This window comes from Triticum aestivum, chromosome 6D (assembly GCF_018294505.1).
Source record: "Triticum aestivum cultivar Chinese Spring chromosome 6D, IWGSC CS RefSeq v2.1, whole genome shotgun sequence".
NCBI classification, from domain to species: Eukaryota; Viridiplantae; Streptophyta; class Magnoliopsida; order Poales; family Poaceae; genus Triticum; species Triticum aestivum.
Window position 1 is genome coordinate 25158221 of NC_057811.1, and position 12470 is coordinate 25170690.

At 42.5% G+C, this 12470-nt stretch overlaps 1 non-coding gene across 1 annotated transcript; it reads right to left on the bottom strand.

Moving 5' to 3' along the window:
* Positions 1–595: 595 nt before the first annotated feature.
* On the bottom strand, positions 596–822 carry LOC123146685 (small nucleolar RNA U3). Its single transcript, XR_006472890.1, has one exon. It is a non-coding gene; the product is annotated as a small nucleolar RNA U3 (small nucleolar RNA).
* Positions 823–12470: the final 11648 nt, after the last annotated feature.

Consider the following 12470-nt stretch of genomic DNA (forward strand, 5'->3'; position numbering starts at 1 on the left):
GAATGAGAATAGCTGGTGGGTCCACCTCGTAGGAAGGTGCAACAATATACGAGCAGTTTTTTAGATGTACTTGAGAGATACAGAAAGTTAATACAAAGCATTTAAACCAGCAACCCAGCTATAGAACAGATCTGCCATATATCATAGTTTTTCCTTTTTGAACGGAGTAAGATCTTGCTACTCACCATAGTTTTTTTCCACTCAGACTTGCCTCCTAGCAATCTTGCTACTCACCACACCAGCAACACAGTCAGGGGCAACATCTGCCCAAACGGTGAGAGGCACAGACGCCTTCGGACTGAACTGCGCAAGCAAATGTGCAGCAGTGTCTTCCGACCTATTTTTGGTAATATTTCAAACTAAGCAAGCACTAATTTTATTTTTATGAACATCATCACTGCTGGAGCATCTGGGTTACCAGGACATGAGTAATCACATCTTCACATGATTACTGCAGCCCAGCCTTAATTTTCTGTATTAGCTTGTACACATGGAACAACAGCTGAATTTATTCTGGATTAACAACAACTGAATCTAGTCGCCAGATCCTAGCTCTACAGCCAAAAAGAGCTCGAGAAAAAAAAGAGAATTCTGGAGTCTGTCAGACAACCTCTGGGCCACCCTGCACATACACAAGTGTGGGCAGGAACGATCCTCTACAGCCGTTGGATTGATCCCATCAGGATTCATTCATCCAGACCATTAATCACGCTCTGGCCTAGAGGTAAGAATGCATCAACCAGACATGAGTGCTTGCCTCCTTATTGGTAAAGGATGCAGCGGTACGAGCCTATAGAACAGATCCTGTTCAAGTAAGGTCGTGCTACAAACAGCCGTGTCTCGCGTTATAAACTGGTTTAGAGTTGCCTAAACTAGCGAGGTGGGACTAATTAGAAAGCAGGCATGCAGTGCTGCGCTTCGTGGAGCAGAGAGCAGGGCATCGAAGAAGGGTCCTTGGCCCATGTAGCTGGGCACGCGAATGACCAAAGCTCAGCCCATCAGAGAAACGTTTAGCTGTGCAGATTTTGAGCTACTTTTAATGCATACCCTTTTTGTTTTCTTTAGCTTTTATGCGAAATGAAATTACAGTCGGCCATCGCAAAAGTAGCAGACATATTTATGCCAAGTTAGAGAGAAGAGGAAAACAAAAATACAAGAAAAAACTGAGACAAAAACGGGCGTGTTGTAACTCTGAAACATGACAGACAGAACATACACTAGTTTCAAACTGAAACCCAGTTTGGAACGTGGTTTCAACGGGATGAAATGAAGCCAAGATGGGCAGGGGCAGTACCAAAAAACAGGAGCTTCAGCAAGGATTAATAGGGAGTGTTAATTTCTCATCACCTCTCTGAAAAACAGGATCAGTTCATCAGGCAACAACGAACGCCGACAGCCTGATCGAGAGCAGCAAGTTGTCAGGGCCTTGCCTGGTGAACACAAAGCAAGTTTGTGCGTCTGTATTCAATTGTGGCTCCCAAACACCACTGATACAACTGGCGTCGATCTATCGGCAGGGGGCTCTATTCTTCTTCTGCCGATTGTGATTCTTGTTTAACCTGAAAAACAGAACACATGAGAGTGAAAAGATGGTGCAGACAATCAGAACAGGTGATTTTCGTGTGGTACAAATGGGTGCAGAATGCAGACATGAGGTACTTTCGACTGCTAACGTCGCCGGCCGCGTCCTAATGAATATATTGATTCATCTCAGGTTGAGCTCCACGGGTGTGAATGCGACGACTTCTCAGGCATGGATAATTTTCTACTGATTTTTTATATATTGATTCTGTACTAATGACAGAGCAAGATCTCTGGACATATGAACTGGATTTCGTTCGCCTGGATACTCTTCTACCTCGCAGGTATATCAAATTATGTACGCCGGACCGGCTGTCATGAAACACTGCTTTCAAATGAAAAAGGAAATCTTGCTGTCAAAGGAAGCATCATTTTTTTTTACCGGCCACTGTTAGGTGACTGGCTGGATACAGTCGAAACAAGGCTTCACCTCTGATTCAGTTAGCAGTTTGCAAATTCCTCCTAATTGTGCCCTGGCGTTAATCCAGGACATGCTCTTTTGGATAGTGTTTCAAACTCTTAAGCAAGCAGTTGATAATCTTTGTTTATGAAGTTAACAGGACATCAAAGGGTTACTTTAAAAATGTTGGATTGTTCAAACAAAAATGTTGGGAATTGTTGAAAGTTGAGCTGAACTTAGCTTTCCATAAATAGAGCTCTCTTTCTGAATGGACGTTGATAACGGCCGAACGTTCGGTCTGGGAAGGGACCAGACCGAACGTTTCGATCGGCACGGGAGCAGGGATCGACCGAACTGTTCTGTTCGATACGAACAGCCTCTCAGCACGAACGTCTGACCAGACAGGCCCAATACTAGCTTCCTGGCCCAAACAAAAATCCCTTTGCACCAAAAATATAGAGAAAAATGTAGACAGATGTAAAACTAGTAGAGAAAAAACTGTACAATACAGAAAATTCAGAAAATGATACTGCATTAGGATTTACAATGAGTGATTAATTGCCAACTGAGACACACAAAAAATGGCTACGTTCAGTACGTTACAGAAATAAAACATGCATGATAAAAAAAGAAAATTTAGTACAAAATTGTGATGATGAATATGAACAAAGGCAAAAATGTTACACATGGCAAGTTTTACAAATTTTATTTTCGAAGACAATACATGGCGACTTTTTTTGGGGGGAAGGGGGGTGTTAATTTTGTAAAAGAAAGTACTTGTAAATTCCCCATTGTACATGGCAAAAAAAATTGCGTATTAAAAAATAAATGAAAAAACCTATGGAATGTTGCCATGATCTTTATGACAGAAATGCATAGGCTATAATCTCATGGCATGATCCATAGACTAAAATGTAGACTACAAAATGTCATGATCCATACAATAAAATTTCCATGATGCATAGACTTAATTTGCCATGGTCCCGTGCAAAAGAAATTTGCCATGTTGCAAAAAGGAAGAAAGAATGGTCATGGTGCATATAGTTAAATTTGCCATGATCATAACCAAAATTATATTAAAATTTGCATATATTTGACATGGCAAAAAAAAGTCAAATCAGCCATGTTAATAAAGGTCAAATAAATAGTAAATCTTGCCATGGCAATAAAAGTTAAAAATTGCCATGAGAATTTAGGTAAATTTTCCATGTTAATAAAGGTAAATTAGCCATGGCAAATATAAAGTAAAACTTGCCATGGCAATAAATTGCCATGGTAAGAAAAGTTTGACATCGTCTAGAAAAAAGAAAGTTGCCATGGCAAGAAAAGTTTGAAATTGGCTTGAAAAAAGAAACTTGCCATGGGCATGTTAGTGAATTTGCCGTGGGACATTGATAACCCACAAGTATAGGGGATCGTTTGTAGCCTTCTTCGATAAATAAGAGTGTCGAACCCAACGAGGAGCTAAAGGCAGAACTAATATTCCCTCAAGATCTATCGACCACCGATACAACTCTACACACACTTGACGTTTTCTTTATCGGAAACAAGTATGAAACTATTTTGTAGGTGTGATGCTAGAACTAATTTGCAAGAATAAAACGGGAAGTACTTTGCAAGATAATAAAAGTTAGGTGTTTAGTAAAAAGGTTTGTGTCAACAAGAAAGTTATTTGTCCCTAGGCAATTGATAACAAGTACCGGTAATCATTCTTGCAACTTTATATGAGGGAGAGGCATGAGCTAACATACTTTCTCTACTTGGATCATATGCTCTTATGATTGGAACTCTAGCAAACATCCGCAACTACTAAAGATCATTAAGGTCGTGAAACCCAACCATAGCATTAAGTATCAAGTCCTCTTTATTCCCATATGTCATACCCCACCTACTCGGGTTTAAGTTTCTGTCACTCTCGCAACCCACCGTAAGCGAACCATGAACATATTGCAACACCCTACAGCGGGGGCCCCTCACGTTTGCGCGAGAATGGAGGGCACGGTAGGACAGCACCATAAATAAAATATACAATCATACCAACCAAGATCACGATTAACTCATAGGACAAAACAGATCTACTCAAACATCATAGGATAACCATAGATCATTGGGAAATAATATATGGAGTTGAGCACCATGTTTAAGTAGAGATTACAGCGGGGAGAAGAGGTGTTACACCGCTGCATAGAAGGGGAGAGAGTTGGTGTTGACGGTAGCAAGATTGTTGATGTAGATCGTCGTCCCGATTGTTGCCCCGGTGGCACTCCGGCGCCACCGGAAGCGAGTGGGAGAGAGCCCCCTACCCCTTCTTCATCCTTGGCCTCCCCCCTAGATGGGGAGGAGAGTTCCCCCTCTGGTCCTTGGTCTCCATGGCCGCGGAGGGGCGGGAGCCCCTCCGAGATTGGATATCCCTCTCTGTTCTCTTCTCTTTCGCGTTTTTAGATCTGGCTGAAAACCGTTTCTTATATTCCCGGAGATCCGTAACTCCGATTGCGCTGAGATTTTAACACAATTTTTTCCGGATATAAGCATCCTTGCGCCCGAAGTAGAGGTCCAACCGACGTACGAGGTGAGCACAACCCACCACGGCATGCCTGGCTCCTCTGGCGCGCCCTAGTGAGTTGTGCCCACCACGGGCCTCCGTTTGCGGTGATTCCAACTCCCAAAAATCACATATATTCCAAAATAATTCTCCGTGAAATTTTATTGCATTTGGACTTCGTTTGATATGGATACTCTGCGATACAAAAAAACAAGCAGAAAACAGGAACTGTCACTGGGCACTGGATCAATAGGTTAGTCCAATAAATCATATAAAAAGTTGCCAAAAGTATGTACTCCCTCCATTTTTATATACAAGGCCACAATCAAAATTACAATTTGCAACTATACAAGGCCACAAACACCAATCGAGATAAAAATGATGATGTTTGCCTCGTACTAGTAAAGGAGGACATTAATTATCCCTTGCATGCATGTGTTTGTGAGAAGGTTGGCTTGCATGCACCTCATTAATTAACCAAAAGGAGTGAGAGCATTGGCTTGTTGTAGGTGGGACAGAAAAATATGCACTAACTAACACGACAAACAAGGAGACAAGCTAGCTTTGCATTATTGTCTTAAGCACACATTTACTTTTGCCTTGGTACCTGTAATATGGGTTTGTGGCCTTGTATACAAATATGGAGGGAGTAAAACATGTATAATATTGGCATGAAACAATTAAAAATTATAGATACGACGGAGACGTATCAGCATCCCCAAGCTTAATTCCTGCTCGTCCTCGAGTAGGTAATTGATTAAAAAAGATAATTTTTGATGTGGAATGCTACCTAACATAAACTTGATCATATGTCTAGTCATGGCATGAATATTAAGACATAAATGATTCAAAGCAATAGTCTATAATTTGACATAAAGACATCAATACTCAGGCATCCCAACAAACAATCATGTCTTTCAAAATATCAACGCCAAAGAAAGTTATCCCTACAAAATCATATAGTCTTGTCATGCTCTGTCTTCTTAACACAAAGTATTTATCATGCACAACCCCGATGACAAGCCGAGCAATTGGTTCATACTTTTTAACGCGCTTCAGCTTTTTCAACTCTCACACAATACGTGAGCGCAAGCCATGGATATAGCACTACGGGTGGAATAGAGTATGATGATAGGGGTAAATATAGAGAAGACAAAAAGGTAAGAAAGTCTCACATCGATGCGGCTAACCAACGGGCTATGGAGATGCCCATCAATCGATATCAACGTGAGGAGTAGGGATTGCCATGCAACGAATGCACTAAGAGCTATAAGTGTATGAAAGCTCAATATGAAACTAAGTGGGTGTGCATCTAGTCCTATAATGAAAAATTCCCACTAGTATATGAAAGTGACAACATAGGAGACTCTCCATATGAAAAACATGGTGCTACTTTGAAGCACAAGTGTGGTAAAGGATACTAACAATGCCCCTTCTCTCTTTGTTTTTTTTTCTTTTTTTCTTCTTGTTTTTCTTGTTTTTCCTTTTTTTTCTTTTTCTTTTTCTCTCATTGTCCGGAGTCTCATCCCGACTTGTGGGGGAATCCTAGTCTCCATCATCCTTTCCTCACTGGGGCACTGCTCTAAAAATGAATAATGATGATCATCACACGTCTATTTACTTATGACTCAAAAAAGAAATAAAGATTACAACTCGATACCTATGACAAAGTATGACTCTATATGAATATAATGCCTCTGGTAATGTACCAGGATGTGTGATAACCCACAAGTATAGGGGATTAATTGTAGCCTCTTTCGATAAGTAAGAGTGTCGAACCCAACGAGGAGCTAAAGGTAGAACAAATATTCCCTCAAGTTCTATCGACCACTGATACAACTCTACGCACGCTTAACGTTCGCATTACCTAGAACAAGTATGAAACTAGAAGTACTTTGTGGGTGTTTTTGGATAGGTTTGCAAGAATATAAAGAGCACGTAAATAAAAAGTAGGGGCTGTTTAGATAAAGACACAATAAAGTAAATATAGCGAGTGTGGAAAAGTGGTGGTAGGAGTTGCGAAATTGTCCCTTAAGCAATTGACTACTTTACTAGACCGATAGCAAGTTTTATGTGGGAGAGGCCACTGCTAGCATGTCATCCCTGACTTGGAATTCTATGCACTTATGATTGGAACTATTAGCAAGCATCCGCAACTACTAACATTCATTAAGGTAAAACCCAACCATAGCATTAAGATATATTGGTCCCCCTTCAATCCGTATGCATCAATTTCTATGCTAGGTTGAAGCTTCTGTCACTCTTGCCCTCCAATACATAGTCCTATCAACATACAACTAACCCTATGGTGTGATCCACGCGCGCGCTCATATGATGGGCACCAAAGGACAACAACATAACCACAAACAAATTAAATCAATCATAGCAATTCATCAACCACCGATAGGACAACGAAAATCTACTCAGACATCATAGGATGGCAACACATCATTGGATAATAATATGAAGCATAAAGCACCATGTTCAAGTAGAGGGTACAGCGGGTTGCGGGAGAGTGGACCGCTGTAGATAGAGGGGGGAAGGTGATGGAGATGTTGGTGAAGATGGCGGAGGTGTTGGTGAAGATCGCGGTGATGATGATGGTGGCCACGACAGCGTTCCGGCGCCACCGGAAGAGAGGGGGAGAGGGGCCCCCTTCTTCTTCTTCTTCCTTGACCTCCTCCCTAGATGGGAGAAGGGTTTCCCATCTAGTCCTTGGCCTCCATGGCATGGGAGGGGCGAGAGCCCCTCTGATATTGGATCTGTCTCTCTGTCTCTCTCTGTTTCTGCGCTCCTCTCTTCTGCCCTTTCACCGTTTCGTATATATATGGATATCCGTAACTCCGATTGGATTGGAACCTTCACCCAGATTTTTCTCCTAAAATTAGCTTTCTTGTGGCCAAAGGAGAGCAACAACCGCCTTACGGGTGGCCCATGAGGGGGGTAGGCGCGCCCCTGCCTCGTGGCCACCTCAGGCATCGTCTCGCGTTGATTCTTCTTCCCATATTCTCCAAATATTCCTAAAATATTCTCCGTCCGTTTTTATCCCATTTGGATTCCGTTTGATATAGGGTTTCTGCGAAACATAAAACATGCAACAAATAGGAACTGGCACTGGGCACTGGATCAATATGTTAGTCCCAAAAATAGTATAAAAAGTTGCCAAAAAGTATAAGAAAGTTGTATAATATTGGCATGGAACAATCAAAAATTATAGATATGACGGAGACGTATCAGCATCCCCAAGCTTAATTCCCGCTCATCCTCGAGTAGTTAAATGATAAAAAAAGATAATTTTTGATGTGGAATGCTACCTAGCATAATCTTGATCATGTATCTAATCATGGCATGAATATTAAGACATGAGTGATTCAAAGCAATAGTCTATCATTTGACATTAAGACAATAATACTTCAAGCATACTAATAAAGCAATCATGTCTTTTCAAAACAACATGGCCAAAGAAAGTTATCCCTACAAAATCATAGGGTCTGGCTATGCTCCATCTTCACCACACAAAATATTCAAATCATACACAACCCCGGTTTCAGCCAAGCAATTGTTTCGTACTTTAGTATTCTCAAAACTTTTCAACTTTCACGCAATACATGAGCGTGAGCCATGGACATAGCACTAAGGGTGGAATAGAATATGGTGGTTGTGGAGAAGACAAAAACGAGAAGATAGTCTCACATCAACTAGGCATATCAACGGGCTATGGAGATGCCCATCGATAGATATCAATGTGAGTGAGTATGGATTGCCATGCAACAGATGCACTAAGAGCTATAAGTGTATGAAAGCTCAAACTGAAAACTAAGTGGGTGTGCATCCAACTTGCTTGCTCATGAAGACCTCGGGCATTTGAGGAAGCCCATCATCGGAATATACAAGCAAAGTTCTATAATGAAAAATTCCCACTAGTATACGAAAGTGAAAGCATAGGAGACTCTCTCTATGAAGAACATGGTGCTACTTTGAAGCACAAGTGTGGTAAAAGGATAGTAGCATTGCCCCTTCTCTCTTTTTCTCTCATTTTTTATTATATATTTTTTTATTAATTTTTTTTGGTGGGCTTCTTTGGCCTCTTTTTTTATTTGGGCTTCTTTGGCCTCTTTTATTTTTTTGTAAAGTCCGGAGTCTCATCCCGACTTGTGGGGGAATTATAGTCTCCATCATCCTTTCCTCACTGGGGCAATGCTCTAATAATGATGATCATCACACTTTATTTACTTACAACTCAATATTACAACTCGATATCAAGAACAAAAATATGACTCTATATGAATGCCTCCGGCGGTGTACCGGGATGTGCAATGATCTAGCGTAGCAATGACATCAAAAACGGACAAGCTATGAAAACATCATGCTAGCTATCTTACGATCATGCAAAGCAATATGACAATGAATGCTCAAGTCATGTATATGATGATGATGAAAGTTGCATGGCAATATATCTCGGAATGGCTATGGAAATGCCATGATAGGTAGATATGGTGGCTGTTTTGAGGAAGGTATATGGTGGGTGTAATGCACCGGCGAAAGTTGCGCGGTACTAGAGAGGCTAGCAATGGTGGAATGGTGAGAGTGCGTATAATCCATGGACTCAACATTAGTCATAAAGAACTCACATACTTATTGCAAAAATTTAGAAGCTATCGAAACCAAGTATTAGACGCATGCTCCTAGGGGAAGGGTTGGTAGGAGTTAACCATCGCGCGATCCCGACCTCAACACAAAGGATGGCAATCAAAATATAAATCATGCTCCGACTTCATCACATAACAGTTCACCATATGTGCATGCTTCGGGAATCACAAACCTCAACACAAGTATTTCTACAATCCACAACTACCCACTAGCAGGACTCTAATATCACCATCTTTATATCGCAAAACTATTGCAAGGAATCAAACATATCATATTCGGTGATCTACAAGTTTATGTAGGATTTTATGACTAACCATGTGAATGACCAATTCCTGTCATCTCTCTAAATAGATATAAGTGAAGTAAGAGAGTTTAATTCTTTCTACAAAAGATATGCCCACGCTCTAACAAATATAAGTGAAGTAAAAGATCATTCTACAAATGGCGGTTTTCTATGTGAAGAGAAACAGGCAATCCAAACTTCAAATGATATAAGTGAAGCACATGAAGCATTCTATAAAGCCATACTCAAAAGATTTAAGTGAAGTGCAATGAGCATTCTATAAATCAACCAAGGACTATCTCATACAAGCATGGTGCATAAAAGAAAAGTGAAAACTAAATGCAAAAGACGCTCCAAGATTTGCACATATCGCATGAACGAAACGAATCCGAAAACATACCGATACTTGTTGAAGAAAGAGGGGATGCCTTCCGGGGCATCCCCAAGCTTAGACGCTTGAGTATCCTTGAATATTTACTTGGGGTGCCTTGGGCATCCCCAAGCTTGAGCTCTTGCCTCTCCTCCTTTTCCTCATATCAAGACCTTCTCGATCATCGAACACTTCATCCACACAAAACTTCAACAGAAAACTCGGTAAGATCCGTTATAGTATAATAAAGAAAATCACTACTCTAAGTACTGTTGCAAACCAATTCATATTTTGTTTTTGCATTATTTCTACTGTAATATAACTTTTCCATTGCTTAATCCACTTATATAAATTGATAGTTTCATCAAAACAAGCAAACTATGCATCAAAAACAGAATCTGTCTAAAATAGAACAGTCTGTAACAATCTGAAAATTCACCATACTTATGATACTTGAAAACTTCTGCCAAAATTAGGAAACATAAACAATTTGTATAGAAATACAGTGCAAAAAGAATCAGAACCGTTTGACGTTCCAGTAAAAAATTAAAAATCGCGCACTACAGCCAAAGTTTCTGTCCTGCACCGCACAAACCAACAAGCATTCTAAACATCCTAAAGGCAAACCTTGGCACATTATTTTTATAATACAATGGAATTGTACAAGGGGATAATTATTTTTGTTGAAAAGTTTCTGTAATCAAGATTCACAAAGTTTTCGTGAGCATGAACAAAGTTCAAGGCTAGCTCCCACTTCAACAATGCTTGTCTCTCTCACTTTCACTTTCCTTTTGAAAAAGTTTTAGGTTCTGTCGTGGTTCTAAGTCTGGCAGTAGAATGGGGGGTAGGGATGTAAAGGCAAGGTCCTAGCTATGGAGAAGTTGTACGCACGAGTTTTCCGAGTTCAGGCCCTTCTCGGAGGAAGTAACAGCCCTACGTCTCGGAGCCCGGAGGCAGTCGACTGGATTATATGCGTGTGTGTTACAGGGGGTGCGAACCCTTGTGCCAGTGGAGGGGGGTGGCTTATATAGAGTGCACCAGGACCCCGGCCAGCCCACGTTACAAGGAGTTTAATGTTCATAAAGCAGGAGCGTTACAGGTAACGACTGTAGTAAAGTAATATAAATGACTATTAAGTCTAAGAGTAAATGCCCGACCGTTGCTGCGCGGAGTGGCTTTAGGTCTTCTGCACGTCGAGTGGTTTAGTGGTCGAGTGACGGAAACAAAGGGGGGTCTCCGAGTGAATGGTAGGTCGAGTGGATTACACTCGACACCTTTGTTGGGTCCCCTCTATTTACTCTTGAACCTCTTTGCTTCTAGGACAAGGACCTTAGGTAGGAGGTATAGGTCAGGCCTATTGCCCTACCCCAGGTCTATGTCCTCATCATTAGCCCCCGAATGGATTGAGGTCCGAGTGAAAAGAAGGTTGAAGTTGACTTTGCTCTGGCTCTTGCTTTCATCTCCAAATGGATGCCAGTTGTTGGAACTTCGGCTTCGTTTCAGTCGCCTTGATCGATTCAGAAATGACCGACTGGTTTTATAATGTCATCCGTCGAGTGTTATCTTTGACATGGAATCTTTGGCGTGATCGGTTGTAGAGGATCCTGGATTTTGCGGGATTCGAATTTTGGTGGAAGCGCGCCAGGCGGAGCGCGCCGTGGTAAGCGGAGTGGATAAGCAGGGCGTTTCGATTTCCGCACCACCTTTTTCGCCACGTATCCCGTGTGCGACTGTTAAGGGATTTGACAGGATCGCCCGGACCCACGCGTCAGCCACTCGGAAGTAGGCCCTTAAAAGCGGCGAGGCCGAGGCGTCCGCACTGTGCGTGCCCATGCATTCTCCCTCTTCTTCCTCTTGCTCCTTTACCCTGTTCGGCTTCTCCACCCTCAACACCACCGCTCCGCCGCCATGGGGAAGGAGAGAACGGCGACGCTGGAACGCGCGAAGAAGGCGACGGGGGCGGCGAAAAGCAAGAAGACGAATCGGGGATCTTCATCGCGCTCGGGGCTGCCGTCGGGTTGGATCCAGGGAGATTGGATCTGATCCTCACTTCAGCAGGAAGGCCTAGACGATATGGCCAAGCTAGGGCTGATCATCCACGAGTCTGCGCGGCTGCCGGAGGGGGAAACGGAGCCACAGTCGCGACCGGGTGAGTGTGTTCTGCTCGCCACCCATGTCGACCGCGGCTTCTCGCTTCCTCCACACCCCTTCTTTCGAGGTTTCTTGAATTTCTTCGGGGCTCAACTCCATCATTTTACTCCCAACACCATCACATATCTTGCCGCATTCGTGTCCATGTGCGAGAATTTCCTAGGGTGTCGACCGCACTGGGGTCTTTTCAAGCACATTTTCACTATCCGCTCCCAATCAGTGAAGAAAGCGAACTCGAATGACGAGAAAACCCATGTTATCCAGATGTGTGGGGGTCTGGGTATTCAGAAGAGGAAGAGGAGTTCCTTCCCTTCGATGACTCTCCCTGAGTCGGTCAGGGGCTGGCAGTCAACCTGGTTCTATTGCCAGGATATCGCGACCCTGGGCCACTCGACTGGACTTCCCCCTTTCTCTTTTGATCGTGTTCAGACTCCATCTTCGTTGAAAGTGACCGTCGCGGAGAAGGCGGAGACGGGCATGTTGGTGGAGAGGG